The 14953-nt window shown below is 58.1% G+C and overlaps 1 long non-coding RNA gene across 1 annotated transcript; it reads right to left on the bottom strand.

Annotated features, from left to right (window-relative positions):
* Window positions 1-2226: 2226 nt before the first annotated feature.
* On the bottom strand, window positions 2227-13153 carry LOC123368150. Its single transcript, XR_006578705.1, has 4 exons — window positions 13077-13153; window positions 5893-5986; window positions 4272-4882; window positions 2227-3004 (listed from the first exon to the last, which is right to left on the bottom strand). It is a non-coding gene; the product is annotated as an uncharacterized LOC123368150 (long non-coding RNA).
* Window positions 13154-14953: the final 1800 nt, after the last annotated feature.

Here is a 14953-nt window from a genome sequence, read left to right as displayed (position 1 = left end):
TGCTGGGAAAAGTTTGCGCCTCTGACTTTATCCTATTATTAATTAATTAATATTCTATCACTGCGAGGAATCTGCCGAGAGACGCCGTGCCCAATGTCAGCAAAATGTCAGGACTTGCCAGGTATGGTCAGCTTGTTTCTATGGTTGTATCCCCTGTGCATGGTGAGTTACAGGTGGGGAGGGGTGTCTCTGTCTTTCCAACCCTGTGCTGCGTGTCTGGTGACACCCCCGACCCACTGGCAGCAGCACGGCCTGGCTGCTCCATGGCCCATCAAGGGGCGTCAGCTGTACCATGGACCCGCGGGGGATGCACCTGTGAGCCAGCAGCACACGTAGGGCCAGGCCTGCGCACAGGGGGCTGCACGGCTTCTCCGGGCCCACGTGCTGCGAGCTCGGGTTTGGGACACAGGACGGACGAGCCACATGGCAAAGGAGAGAAAAGATTAATGAACGTCAGAAAGACACCACACACTGCGGAGGGAGAACGGGAGGTGGAATAAGGAAACAGGGGTGGGGGCTGTAGCAGAACCAGCTGGAAAACAATTCTTTTTCCTGTGGAAATGCTGAAAAATTGTTTTTCTCTTTTTGAAATTTCCCACCAAAACGTTGCAGTTTTTTGATGACAAAGCGAAACAAAGAAACGGTGTGGTTGGAAACCGGCCCATTTCCTGGCTTTTGGCTTCTGCAGAAAATGGAAAACGTGGATCAAGAAAAACATTTCAATGGAAAAATTCCCCCCTGCTCCAGTACTGGGCTTTGGGTGATTGCCAGGTTGGGGGGTAACTGTTATGTCTCTCCACCTCAATAGGGCACTAACCCGATCCCACCCCTCTGCTGAGCACTCCTTCCCCCCGTGATAAATGAAGGGGGGGGCGTAGCTCCCTTTGATGGACACCCAGCCAGCCAGTAGCTATAAAGTCCCTCTTGGTGGCTGTTCTCTGCTGGCTTTACCTGTAAATGTTAACAAAGCCCCCCAGGTAAGGGAAGGGGGTGGGCGCCTGACCAGAAGAGCCAGTGGGAGGGCGAGAACGTTGTAAAATGGGGAAATAACTTCCCCTCTCTCTGTTGTGGTTCTCCGGGATAGAGGGGAACAGGGAGCAGTTACGCTGTGAGGAGCTTTAAGCCAGGTCTGAGCGTAGCTCATCAGCTCGCACCTAGAACGACTTCTCTGGAACCCCCAGGTGTGTTAGCAGATCAGGAACGTTTAGAAAGCCGCGACTGGGGTTATTTCTGTCTATTTCCTATGGCCTGTGGACTCCCCGGTGCTAACCCCAGGTGCTTTGTTTGCTTATAAGCATGGGCGGCGAGGTCTGTGGGCCCGTGGTGCCTGGGCACCAGCAATATTCCTGGCCTGGGCCTGGCTCCAGCAATGTTAGAGGCCGGGTCTCTCCCCTGGCCCGGCTTCTGCCCCCGGGTGCTCCCCCTCCCACTCCTATTTAAAACGCCCCAGGACCCCCACCCCCCACCGGCAGCGCAGCAGAGCTGAGCAGCTCCCTGCCTGCTCACGCCACGTGGCTGCCGGCCCCTCCCTGCGGCCCCTGGGCAGGGTGGGTCGGGTCTGTGTCCACGCGCGCTGCTCCCGCCCCAAGGGTCCTACTGCCAATGGGACGCTGCGGGGGCAGGGCCTGGGGTAGCAGCACACGGACACTCCCGCCCCACCCTGCCTATGAGCCCCAGGTAAGCGCTGGACCCTCACCCCCACCCCTTTCCCACACATCCCCTCCACAGTTTCCTTGTTGATGACGGGTTCTGCTTGATAACAATCCGGAGCCGTGCAACCGATGCATGTTCATTTCCATCACTTGAGTCAGATGCCACCAGCAGAAGGTTGATTTTCTTGTTGGGGGTTCAGTTCTGTATCAGAGTGTTGCTCTTCTAAGACTTCTGAAAGCAGTTCCACACCTCGTCCCTGGACGGCACTTCAGATTCTTAAACCTTGGGTCGAGTGCTGTAGCTCTCTTTAGAAATAAGAAGCGGGCAGCATTATCTCCCATCAGTGTAAACAAAGAAGCCCCTGCACAAAGTAAACACTGGTCCCCACGCTAAGCAAGGAGCTGGTCCTCCAGCCAGTGCTGGTCCAGGCCACCATCAGAGACCGGGTGCTGGGCCAGACGTCCCAGGGTCGGCCCCAGGCCGGCAGCTCTGGTGCCCTTAGAAGCACTGTTTGTGGGGACAGCAGAACTAGGCTGTAGAAACCAGCCGGTGAGTTCCAGGGCACAAGGAGGGAGACAGCAGGAAAAGTCGGCCCTGTGGGGCTGTGCCCGGGTAAGGCTGGAGGGTCCGTGGGGTGGGGCTGGACCAGCTGGAGGCAGGGGGTGGCAGGGCAGAGCCCCTCCCCCAGATGTGGGCCTGCTGCGGGGGGAAGGGGCTCTCCAGGCCGCCTGCGGCACGGGAGGCTGGGGGAGGTGTGGTGGCCTGAGCGGCGTGAGAACACCCTGCCCCAGGGAGACCACACAGCCTGACACACTGGCACGGAGACGTGTGACCTGCCCCTGTCATCTCGTGGGTGTTCCTGCCCCCCGCCCCTGTGCTGCCAGTGCTTGTGGGCCTGTGCCATGCACCGAGCGGGCCTGTTCTCAGCTCCCCACCCGGCCTGGGCACAGCTCGACACCCGGAGCCACTGTCTGCAAACCCTCCAGCCTGCAACCCAGCCTGTGCCCACTTCCCGTTCTCTAGCCAGCTGGCGTCACCGTCATTACCCCAGATAGCGTCACCGCCCAAAGGGGCCGTGGGGGCCGGACGCTGGCTGAGATCAATCCCCGGCAGGGGAGACCAGGCTGGGCAGGATCAGAGCCACGTCTGAGCCCCAGGGCTCATAACACGCTGCTGTGAGGTGTATTTCTGGGTCGAGCTTGCTTAAGGGACTCCAGTTTGGACACTAACGCTCGCCTGGATCCCCATGAGGCACAGCCGTTCTAATGCCTGTTGTGGTCTCGTTCGCAGTCTGCTGGGCTTTCAAACGTCTGGGGTCACGTTTTCATGATTTTCTTCTCAGCCACCTGGGCTACAGAATGACTTTAAAAAACAACTGAAATTCTCCCCCAATCCCAGGACTCCGGGAGTTGGGAGCTTTTATGTTGATGCGTGCAGTGGTGAGCTGCAGCCGGTTCGCGCGAACCGGTTGTTAAATTTAGAAGCCCGTTTAGAACCGGTTGTTCCTGGAGGAACAACTAGTTCCAAAAGGGCTTTTAAATTTAACTAAAACTCTAGCAGCTCCCTGCCCTTCCCCCGGCCCCAGCTCACCTCACTCCGCCTCCTCTGCTGAAGCTCCTCCGGCTTCTCCTCCCCCTCCCCAGCTTCCCGCGAATCAGCTGTTCGCGCGGGAAGCCTGGGAGGGCTGAGAAGAAAGCAGAGGCTTCCTGCAGGTGAGTTTGAGCTGGGGCCAACGCTGGAGGCCGGGGGCGCTAGCGGGAGGAGGGCTCCAGGCACCGCGCTGCCCGGTGAGGTCGCGGCCGACCCTGGGGCAGGGCGGCGTGGCGCGGCTCCTGGCCCCCAGGGTCCAGCTGCGACCTCGCCGGGCAGGGCAGCGTGGCGCGGCTCCTGCCCCGGCCCCCGGGTCCTGCCGTGAGCTCGGCCAGGCGGCACGCCTCCTGCCCCGGCCCCGGGGTCCGGCTGGATGGCGCGGCTCCGGTTCCTGCCTCGGGGTCCGGCCCGGCGGCGCGGCTCCGGTTCCTGCCCCGGGGTCCGGCCAGGCGGCGCGGCTCCGGGGTTGCGGTTCCTGCCCTGGGTCCGGCCCCGGGGTCCGGCCGGGCGGCGCGGTTGCGGTTCCTGCCCGAGCCCCGATGTCGGCCGGGTGGCTCCAGCCCCAGCCCAGCTGGGCCCCCATCTCCAGGCAGCACGGTAAGGGGACAGGGAGCGGGTGTTGGATAGAGGGCAGGGGAGTTGGGGGGTGGATTAGTGTTGGGGCGGTCAGAGGGCAGGGAACAGGGGGATTGAATGGGGGCAAGGGTCGGGGGGGCAGTCAGGAAGGAGCAGGGGTTGGATGGGGCGGTGGGGGGCAGTCAGGGGTAAGGATTCCAGGGACAGAGAGAAGGGGTGGTTGGATAGGGTGGGGGTCCCCGGGTGCCATCAGCAATGAGAGAAGGGGTTGGATGGGGTGGCAAGGGGCAGACAGGGGGAGGGAAGGGGGGTGGATAGGGCACGGGTCCCGGTGGGGGGGGCTGTCAAGGAACATGGGGGGGTTGGATGGGGCAGGAGTCCCCCGGGGGGGGCATGACCCCCCTCCTGGGGTGAGGAGGAGGGAACCGGTTGTTAGTATTTTGGCAGCTCACCACTGGATGCGTGTGATCGAAATCCCAAGCGTTGGTGTCACGCCCCTTGCTGAGCGCGCACCTCGTTCAACAGGGCTGCCTCTGGGGCGCTGCCTCGGACAGCCCTCCAAGGCCTCTGCGCTTCCTCTGGGCTGGGACACCTGCCTGGGGATGTCAGGGGATCCCGGCTGCTTTCCTGAGCTCTGTGTGGGGCCTGCAGATCTCTTCACCGCTGACTCCTGGGGCTGAGAAACCAGCCCGCTGAGACTGAACCGGATTAAACCCAGCAGCTGGTGCGATCACCCTGCTGGGGGAAACCATCTTCTCGGAGCCCAGCCGGGCTCCCCTTCCGGACCACGGGCCTGATCCGAGAGTCTCCCAGGCTCCCTCAGCGCCTCCGGCGGCAGGTTGGCCGGGCCCTGCCCCGCAGCTCCCGAGGCTGCCGGCAGCGCCGATCTCCTGCCGGTGTAACGACACATTGCGAAACCCTCCCGTTTTGCAACCAGTTGCAGTTTCTGCCGCACAACGTAACCATCTGGGCTCCTGCTCAGGACTAGCTGCCGCCTGGTCCATGGGGTTGCGAATCAGGAGCAGGGCCGGCTTTAGGAAGGGCGGGGCCCTGGGAGGGATGACTAAAAAAAGTGTAAAAAAAAAAAAAAGCCTCTAATTTCTTCCATGTGCTATTTGCTTTCCATAGCTATATAAATAATACAATGATATATTATGTACATTGCATCATATGTGCTGTTGATGGGTTATTCATGACGGCCGGTTCACATGGGTGGGTCCCCACCACTCCCTGGGGTGTGCACATATGTGAGTCCCAGCTGCTCCCTGCCCCCCTCACTGAAGCAGGTGTGCAGGGTTACTGCCCTGGGAACTGCAGGGCAGCAGTGGACATGGGGCTGGCTGGAGGCAGGGTCTGGCTGCAGGCAGGGCAAGGGGTGCAGGGCTCCCTGGAGACAGGGGAGTGCGGGACTGGCTGGCTTCAGGCAGGGGGGTGCAGCAGGGGTTGGCTGGAGACAGGGCAGGGGGGTGCGGGGCTGGGTGCAGGCAGGGCGTGCAGTGCAGGCAGAGGTGTGTGTGGGGCTGGCTGGCTTTGGACAGGGCTGCAGGGGGGTGTGGCAGGGGTTGGCTGGAGACAGGGCTGGGGGTTTGGCAGGGGTTGGCTGTGGGCATAGGGTGCAGAGCTGGCTGCAGGCAGGGGGGGCAGCAGTGGCCATTTAAATAGCCCCCAGAGCCCTGGGGTAGCAGGGCTGCAGGGTAGGGCTTGCCGTGCTCTGGTCGGAGCTCCAGCCGGGGCCGCGGGGCTTGCCGTGCTCCAGCCGGCGCTTTGGTCAGGGGAGCGGGGCCACGGAAGACCCCAGAGCAGACCTCCTGGGTGGGAAAGTCTGTCTTTACCAGCAGCCCTAGGCAGTCTTCCCATTCACTGCTTCATCATGCCACTCTCTCAGTGGCTGGCAGGGAAACCTGGGTCCACCCTCCTCCAGGTTCCAGCTTAGGGACCCACTAGTCAACAGTCAAGGTCTGGTCTCTTCTAGAACCTTCCTGCCTTTTCCTGAGCCCTAGCTTCTCCTTACTCCAGGTTTGCTAGCCCAACCAGACCTCCCTTCTCCAAGGCTGGAACTACAGAGTTTCCTACCAGTCCTTTTGCTTCCAATCTCGTGTCTTTATAGTCCCAGTCCAGCTTGTTCCTCCTCAGGTGGGCTCCCTCATTCAGCCAGTCTGCATCAACCCTTTCCAGGCAACAGTGGGGTAAACACCCCATCACAGGAAGGAATGAAAGAGAGAGAGAGAGTGTGTAGGGGTGGCCCGTTCATATAGGTGAACTAGGCGGTCACCTAGGACGCCAAGTTAAATGGGGTTCCAAATTCGAGGAAAAAAATAAAATTAAAAAAAAGAAAGAAAAAAATGAAAAAAAAATACAAATAAAATAAGGATGATGTCATCATCATTTCAATTCCTGTGTGCGTACGGAAGGAATATGAATTATAATTCATTTCTCTACACTTCTGAGAATTTATTAATATGTCAAATCTTTAATTTACTGCAAAAATAAATATTTGAGTGAAATTTTTTTTTCAGTTTGCGAGGTAGAGTCAAGATGACCCACTCCACAACTTTGATATGCAATAAATCAGCCACAATGATACACGCCCGCCAGCGGCAAGAGCTGCAATGCTAGTGACACCTAACTCTAATATACATCAAGGTCACATAAGCAGAAATTCATGTAGAGTGGAGCTATTGCGAGTTGCTACATGTCAAACGGTCATTTTAACACACGTCACAGGTAGATGGTTAAGAATTGAGCAAATACTGTGGAAAAATGCATTTCTTGGTGCCAAAGAATAAAGAATAACATCTTTCAGCATTAGAAATCCAAAATATGAGTATCTTTAAGCGTTATTAAACCTTAGTGTTATTTTCGGGCTGTATAATTATGAACTTGCATGGCCTTGCATCTGTCTCAGTTCTGGTCCTGTTAGATTCCCTGCCCCCGTCCTTTCAGTGCCAAGTAGTATTTTCAGAATTACTATCCACCACTAGAAGTTGGTAGAGAGGTAGATCCTCACTAGATCTGATGCCACCAGCAGGTTTATTACTATCATTTTAAATGTTGGCTTTAGGTAATTTGTAGGCATTGTTCATGTTAATTCTGAAAGTTTAATACATTCTGTACACCAAATTGGTTGTTGGTGGCAAGGAGCACACAAGCCTGATTTGGAGGGTGTGGAGGGGTGACACCAGTTGGTCAGAAAATTGAGGGATAGAATTGCTGACTTGAGTGTACAGAAGCCTGATTTGTGTGTCTTTATTTGTTTGTGTGCATGTCGGGTGGGGGTGGGGGGGTCTGTCTGTAAGACTTGTGAATCCTAGTTGATATTATGAAGTTGTCGTCATGAAATTTCCTAATCATAGGAAACCTCTTTCTATGCGTATCCATCCTGATGGACAGGACCTACAGCAGGTACCCACTAGGCTGAGGACAATGGGAAACATACTTATGCTAAGTAGGGAAGCAGTTTGGCCAAGTTGATGTTAAGGAGAATGGGGGTTAGGAGTGGAAAGTTCCTGAAGGTTGACAGAGAACAAAAGGTTCTAAAAGAAATCACTGGGGGAAGAGCCACAGGACAGTTGGGGCAGAGGAAGGCAGGGGATAAACTGGCCAAGGTAAGGTTATCTGAGCCGGGGGAGAAGGCTGGGTTTTTGTGCATATAAGTGATGCATTGCAACAGAAGGATGTTGGATGACACCAAGTGACCCTAATCCAGGCCCATGGAATGGTTTGGTGTGTTGAGGAAACTGAGACAGGGAATTGCATGTAGAGTTTACAATTTTGGTCCCAATCTGTGTATTTTCTGTGTGTTGAAGTAAATAGCACTAGGGTGTTAGAATCCTGGGCAAAGTGTTTGCATGTTATAATCTACACCAAGATGGACAACGTCAGCCTGAGAAGGAGCCAGAATGTACCAATATACATTGCCAAAGAGCCACAGTTATACTCAGCAGCCTCCCATCAGCTCCCCCACCCTGCTCCCAGTGTCTCCCCCCCACCGGCAGCCCTGTCGATCAGCGTCTCCCCCGCCTTCCCCTCACCTCCCGATCAGCTGTTTTGTGGCGTGCAGGAGGCTCTGGGTGAGAGGGGGGAGGATCGAGGGCACGGCAGGCTCAGGGGATGGGACAGGAAGAGGTGAAGTGGGAGCAGGGCCTGTGGCAGAGCCAGGGGTTGAGCAGTGAGCACCCCCCTGGATATTGGAAAGTTGGCACCTGTAGGTCCAGCCCCAGAGTCGGTGCCTATACAAGGAGCCGCATATTAACTTCTGAAGAGCCGCACGTGGGTCTAGAGCCACAGGTTGGCCACCCCTGATCTACACGGCCCCTGGAAGAGGTAAAACACCTGTGGGTGTACTTCTGAGAGAGGACATGTTGACGGACATTCTGAGCTTCAAAAACTTCCCAGTTGACATCTCAGATGAGCCCCCACTTGTAACACTGACAGGCCCTAGTTTTCAGTGGGCAGGATTGAACCTTGGACATTTGAATCTTAGTGTAAGAGCCTTGACTGTATGAGCTGAAAGCCACGTGCCCCTTAAGTCAAAGTTGTAGCAGACTCCTCAGTTCAGATGGTTCAGGCGCCGGCCCTGGCCTTGCGGCCACAGCCGACACCAGCCCTGGCATTGTGGCCATGAAAGTGAGTATGTACAGCTTTCCTCTGGATGTCTTCTTAGAGAAAGGACCCAGAATATCTACAGCTACATGCTGAAATGGAACCTCAATCATGGGGAGTGGCTGAAGAGGGGCCTTGACCTCGTCTTGGGCTTTACCACTCTCTGGCACACCTCATGACACCAGAGATAGGTAAAAATGTCCTTGCTGATTCCCTCCCAGTCGGAATGACTTCCCCAAATGGTCTTTGGTCCTGTTCACCCCAGCATGGCCACTAGGGTGATCGTGGGCTAAGCTCCAGAGTTTTTCCCTATACTTAGTTGGAACTACTGTCTCTGAGGAAGCCAGTCCTCCCTGCGCCCACCAGAAAGGGTCTCCTTGTGTAAGAGTCCTCCTTCTACAACAACCCTGGACCTATTAGAAGAGATGAGAGGCGGGACGCCCCCCCGCTGGCCGCTCCGCGGCCATCGGCGGGACGCCCCCCCGCTGGCCGCTCCGCGGCCATCGGCGGGACGCCCCCCCGCTGGCCGCTCCGCGGCCATCGGCGGGACGCCCCCCCGCTGGCCGCTCCGCGGCCATCGGCGGGACGCCCCCCCGCTGGCCGCTCCGCGGCCATCGGCGGGACGCCCCCCGCTGGCCGCTCCGCGGCCATCGGCGGGACGCCCCCCCGCTGGCCGCTCCGCGGCCATCGGCGGGACGCCCCCCCGCTGGCCGCTCCGCGGCCATCGGCGGGACGCCCCCCCGCTGGCCGCTCCGCGGCCATCGGCGGGACGCCCCCCCGCTGGCCGCTCCGCGGCCATCGGCGGGACGCCCCCCCGCTGGCCGCTCCGCGGCCATCGGCGGGACGCCCCCCCGCTGGCCGCTCCGCGGCCATCGGCGGGACGCCCCCCCGCTGGCCGCTCCGCGGCCATCGGCGGGACGCCCCCCCGCTGGCCGCTCCGCGGCCATCGGCGGGACGCCCCCCCGCGGGCCGCTCCGCGGCCATCGGCGGGACGCCCCCCCGCTGGCCGCTCCGCGGCCATCGGCGGGACGCCCCCCCGCTGGCCGCTCCGCGGCCATCGGCGGGACGCCCCCCCGCTGGCCGCTCCGCGGCCATCGGCGGGACGCCCCCCCGCTGGCCGCTCCGCGGCCATCGGCGGGACGCCCCCCGCTGGCCGCTCCGCGGCCATCGGCGGGACGCCCCCCCGCTGGCCGCTCTGCGGCCATCGGCGGGACGCCCCCCCGCTGGCCGCTCCGCGGCCATCGGCGGGACGCCCCCCCGCTGGCCGCTCCGCGGCCATCGGCGGGACGCCCCCCCGCTGGCCGCTCCGCGGCCATCGGCGGGACGCCCCCCCGCTGGCCGCTCCGCGGCCATCGGCGGGACGCCCCCCCGCTGGCCGCTCCGCGGCCATCGGCGGGACGCCCCCCCGCTGGCCGCTCTGCGGCCATCGGCGGGACGCCCCCCCGCTGGCCGCTCCGCGGCCATCGGCGGGACGCCCCCCCGCTGGCCGCTCCGCGGCCATCGGCGGGACGCCCCCCCGCTGGCCGCTCCGCGGCCATCGGCGGGACGCCCCCCCGCTGGCCGCTCCGCGGCCATCGGCGGGACGCCCCCCCGCTGGCCGCTCCGCGGCCATCGGCGGGACGCCCCCCCGCGGGCCGCGCTGCGGCCATCGGCGGGACGCCCCCCGCAGGCCGCTCCGCGGCCATCGGCGGGACGCCCCCCCGCTGGCCGCTCCGCGGCCATCGGCGGGACGCCCCCCCGCTGGCCGCTCCGCGGCCATCGGCGGGACGCCCCCCCGCTGGCCGCTCCGCGGCCATCGGCGGGACGCCCCCCCGCTGGCCGCTCCGCGGCCATCGGCGGGACGCCCCCCCGCTGGCCGCTCCGCGGCCATCGGCGGGACGCCCCCCCGCTGGCCGCTCCGCGGCCATCGGCGGGACGCCCCCCCGCTGGCCGCTCCGCGGCCATCGGCGGGACGCCCCCCCGCTGGCCGCTCCGCGGCCATCGGCGGGACGCCCCCCCGCTGGCCGCTCCGCGGCCATCGGCGGGACGCCCCCCCGCTGGCCGCTCCGCGGCCATCGGCGGGACGCCCCCCCGCTGGCCGCTCCGCGGCCATCGGCGGGACGCCCCCCCGCTGGCCGCTCCGCGGCCATCGGCGGGACGCCCCCCCGCTGGCCGCTCTGCGGCCCTCGGCGGGACGCCCCCCCGCTGGCCGCTCCGCGGCCATCGGGGGGAACGCCCCCCCGCTGGCCGCTCCGCGGCCATCGGCGGTAACGCCCCCCCGCTGGCCGCTCCGCGGCCATCGGCGGGAACGCCCCCCCCGCGGGCCGCTCCGCGGCCATCGGCGGGAACGCCCCCCCGCTGGCCGCTCCGCGGCCATCGGCGGGACGCCCCCCCGCTGGCCGCTCCGCGGCCATCGGCGGGACGCCCCCCGCTGGCCGCTCCGCGGCCATCGGCGGGACGCCCCCCCGCTGGCCGCTCCGCGGCCATCGGCGGGACGCCCCCCGCTGGCCGCTCCGCGGCCATCGGCGGGACGCCCCCCCGCTGGCCGCTCCGCGGCCATCGGCGGGACGCCCCCCGCTGGCCGCTCCGCGGCCATCGGCGGGACGCCCCCCCGCTGGCCGCTCCGCGGCCATCGGCGGGACGCCCCCCGCTGGCCGCTCCGCGGCCATCGGCGGGACGCCCCCCCGCTGGCCGCTCCGCGGCCATCGGCGGGACGCCCCCCGCTGGCCGCTCCGCGGCCATCGGCGGGACGCCCCCCCGCTGGCCGCTCCGCGGCCATCGGCGGGACGCCCCCCCGCTGGCCGCTCCGCGGCCATCGGCGGGACGCCCCCCCGCTGGCCGCTCCGCGGCCATCGGCGCCCCAAAGGTGCTATCATCAGCTGGTTGTACACCTGGGTTGGGATTCAGTGCTTGCCATGAGCTGTAGGAAAAGAGAGAGTGGACAAGGAAAAACTACAAAAGTGTAGTTGTTTTAGACATGCTGCAGTTAAAGGAATGTAAGAAAAAGCCTTGGAACAGGCTTTACTTACCACTATGCGCTTCCTCAGGGCCAGGCAGAGCCTCACAGTGTCCTTGTCAACACTCACTCTGGGGCTGGGCTGGTTTCTTGCAGATAACTCACCCCTCCAGCCAGGGCACAGTCTTTAGCCTGTTCCTTCCAGGGTCAGCGAGCCACACTCAAATACAAAACTATTTTAACAGAAATGAGAAGCTGACAGGTAGTGAGCTGATGAAAAAGGAGTATTTAAGAAAACATAGAATTACAGGATAATTTAAGTTACACAGTTTTTGGACGGAGAAGCTAAATCGGGGCTAATGAAACTGAGTCATTTAGACATCCATGCATACCTGGTTGGATGGGCTCTACACTATGCTGCTTAAGATGCTCTATCAAGACTTTCCAGGGCTTGCAATTCATACCTGGGAACAGGAAGAGTTCTCATCTTAGGTTGAAATAATCCTGGGAAATGTAGTTCACCAAGGGACCACAATCATTTGAATTAGCTCAATTGCAGAATCAAGTCTGTTCTATTAACCTGAGCTACAATGTCTCAGAACTACTTGACCAGAAAAGAGCCCACATTCCTTCTGACTTTAAAGAGGGTACTGACAAACATTTAGCATCAGATTTTCAGGAGGCTACAATGGTGGGAGCTGGCAGGTGTGGAGCACTTTTGAAAGTCTGTCCGCTTCACTAAAGCACCCAAATGGGAACTGAGCTCTTGACAATGTGGCAACAAGCGATCACTGCTGCTACAGCACACACTTCTAGTGTCTTATTAGTAAAAGTTTCCCACTGAAGTCAGGGGGGTGACTTGTGGGATGAAAGTCCTGCTCAGTGAAAATAAAGGAGAGAGCAAGCCTGCCCTTAATGCACAGACTGGGCCTCTTCTAGTTTGGACTTTATTTATTGTTCCAAGGCAGCACAATCTAAAATAAGAACAAACAAACTGCATAATGGGGGAGGGATAGCTCAGTGGTTTGAGCATTGGCCTGCTAAACCCAGGGTTGTGAGTTCAATCCTTGAGGGGGCCACTTAGGGATTTTGGGGCAAAAATTGGTCCTGCTAGTGAAGGCAGCGGGCTGGACTCAATGACCTTTCAAGGTCCCTTCCAGTTCTAGGAGATTGGTATATCTCCTATTATTATTATTATAAAAAACACACAATCAAATTTGGGCTAGGCCAGGAGCTAAGTAAATTCAAATCTTAGCAGCACAGATATTTATATGACTTACCAGCAGTACTTATCCCATCCAAAAAAAGAAGTTCCAGGTAGGCAATCTTGGATTTCATTTGGTATGAAATTTCTTCCAAAGGACCTATGGAATAAGGTCAAAAGCAAGTGCAACCTGGAGTGAGGCTCCCCACCTCCTTAACTTTGTATCCAATGTGGACAAAGTAAATCACTTCCTGTTACTTTGCTGCTGAAAGAATCCCTTCTGCAGATAGGGGTCCAGCAGCACATGGAGTCACACAATATAAAAGTAGCCAAGAACAGTAAGTCATTTACTGTTCGCCAAAGGTGCTATCATCAGCTGGTTGCACACCTGGGCTGGGATTCAGTGCTTGCCAGGAGCTGTAGGAAAAGAGAGAGTGGACAAGGAAAACTACAAAAGTGTAGACATGCTGCAGTTAAAGGAATGTAAGAAAAAGCCTTGGAACAGGCTTTACTCACCACTATGCGCTTCCTCATGGCCAGGCAGAGCATCACAGTGTCCTTGTCAACACTCACTCTGGGGCTGGGCTGGTTTCTTGCTGATAACTCACCCCTCCAGCCAGGGCACAGTCTTTAGCCTGTTCCTTCCAGGGTCAGCGAGCCACACTCAAATTCAAAACTATTTTAACAGAAAGAAAAAGCTTCCAGCCTCTCCACAGCTCCTTCTTCAGCGAGGTCACATTCAGACTGCAGCCCCCTCTCTGGGCTCAGCTACCTTTGTACACCGCTTCCTCGGGGCTGGGGGGGGAATCCAGTCCCAACCTCACTTCCAGGTTCCAGCCCAGGGCTCTGTACTGCACAGCTCAATCAAATCCTCTACCCATGTTACCATTTTCCCTGGGCCATTTCCTTCCTCACCTCTTTCCTTCCCTTCTAGGTCTCCCAATCTGTTCCCTGGGTGCTCACTCAACACCCTGCAGGCACCTTTTGACTCCCTGCATTCTGTTTCCTCCAGCCCTTCCTCAGCTGGGCCCACTCAGTAGTTAACCTGAAATCACCTAATTTCTCTCAGGTGGGGCCCATTCTGTAATCAGGGCTGGCTTCCTCAGGGGCTCTCTATTATTATCACAGAGCTCTGGATGAGCTCTGAGAGATGATCTCCCTCTTTCTCTCCATTTTGATCTATCTATCTCTCTCTGTATATCGATATATAGAGAGAGATAGATATGAATTTCACACTTACATGTTCTCATACATTATACAAAGAAGTATCTAACAGATGTTCAAGGAGCAGATTTATACCACACAGATTTATACATGCGGAGAATTGATGCATTCTGACTTGCATATTTAGGGTTTTTTTTTAGTCATAAAATGTTGACATAGAAGACAGTTTCGCATTGTATTATTTTGCAAATGTCAGTTGCATACATGCTGCATTTATCTGTGCATTTGATCATCACCAGCGTGAATACACAGTTAAGTAATTGAAAACAATCACCCCACTAGATATGAAATTGTTCTTTTGTGAAAGGAGTTATGCTGAAGGGTTGCCATGTTGTCAGAAGGTCAGACGAATATAGGGCAAGAAGAGCTTGTCTTTTACCCAAAAAGGTCCCCAAGGTGGGAAAGCCCCTCAAGGGAAATTAGGATTAAGAGGGTTTAGTTGATGGCCCTTACTGGTTATCTAGCACAGTTTTGGTCTAACATGGAGATGAAGCTGCCCATGAAAGGAAAAGTACAGGCAAGCTTGACACAGACCAAAAGAGAGGATAAGAAAGAGAAATGATGTGGGAAATATGCCATGAATTTTGTTGTGGTGCCATAATTGTTAGATGAACAGTAGGAGTAGGGGAAATAGAGAAGATAATTATTTAGACCTAGTTGGAAGATCTGTTATTTTCTAAAAGGTATTTATGGACTGGACAGCCCAACAGTTTTTTGACATTTTATAAAGCCTCTAGCTTTGTGAAACAGTTTTCATGATGGTGGCAGGACAATAAACATAACAGTGTCTAGTAGAATGGAGAAAACATCCTCCCCAAAACAAAAATGGGTGCCTTGAATAAATACACAGGGATGAACATGAAGAAAAAAGACACTAAAAATTATGAAAAGAAACCACCACAGAAAAATATGTATCTCGCTCTCTGTGTTTTTTGACAGGTGGGATATGAATTTGCTCCACGTTTAAGAATAGAAAACAGACCCAAAAATCAGTAGGTGTGCTTCTCCCAGCTCCAGTTATTAGGTAGCCAAAATCTCATGAGCGAGTCTAAAAATGGGATTTTTTTTTATGATCAGAGTCGGCGCCGGCACTGGAGTTGCTGACTTTCTTGGTTTCCTATAGATACCAACAGACTTGGCAACAGTCTATTTGAATGATCTACATCTGC

The sequence above is a fragment of the Mauremys mutica genome, chromosome 4 (assembly GCF_020497125.1).
Source record: "Mauremys mutica isolate MM-2020 ecotype Southern chromosome 4, ASM2049712v1, whole genome shotgun sequence".
Taxonomy (NCBI): domain Eukaryota; kingdom Metazoa; phylum Chordata; order Testudines; family Geoemydidae; genus Mauremys; species Mauremys mutica.
This window is presented reverse-complemented; position numbering and strand designations above follow the sequence as displayed.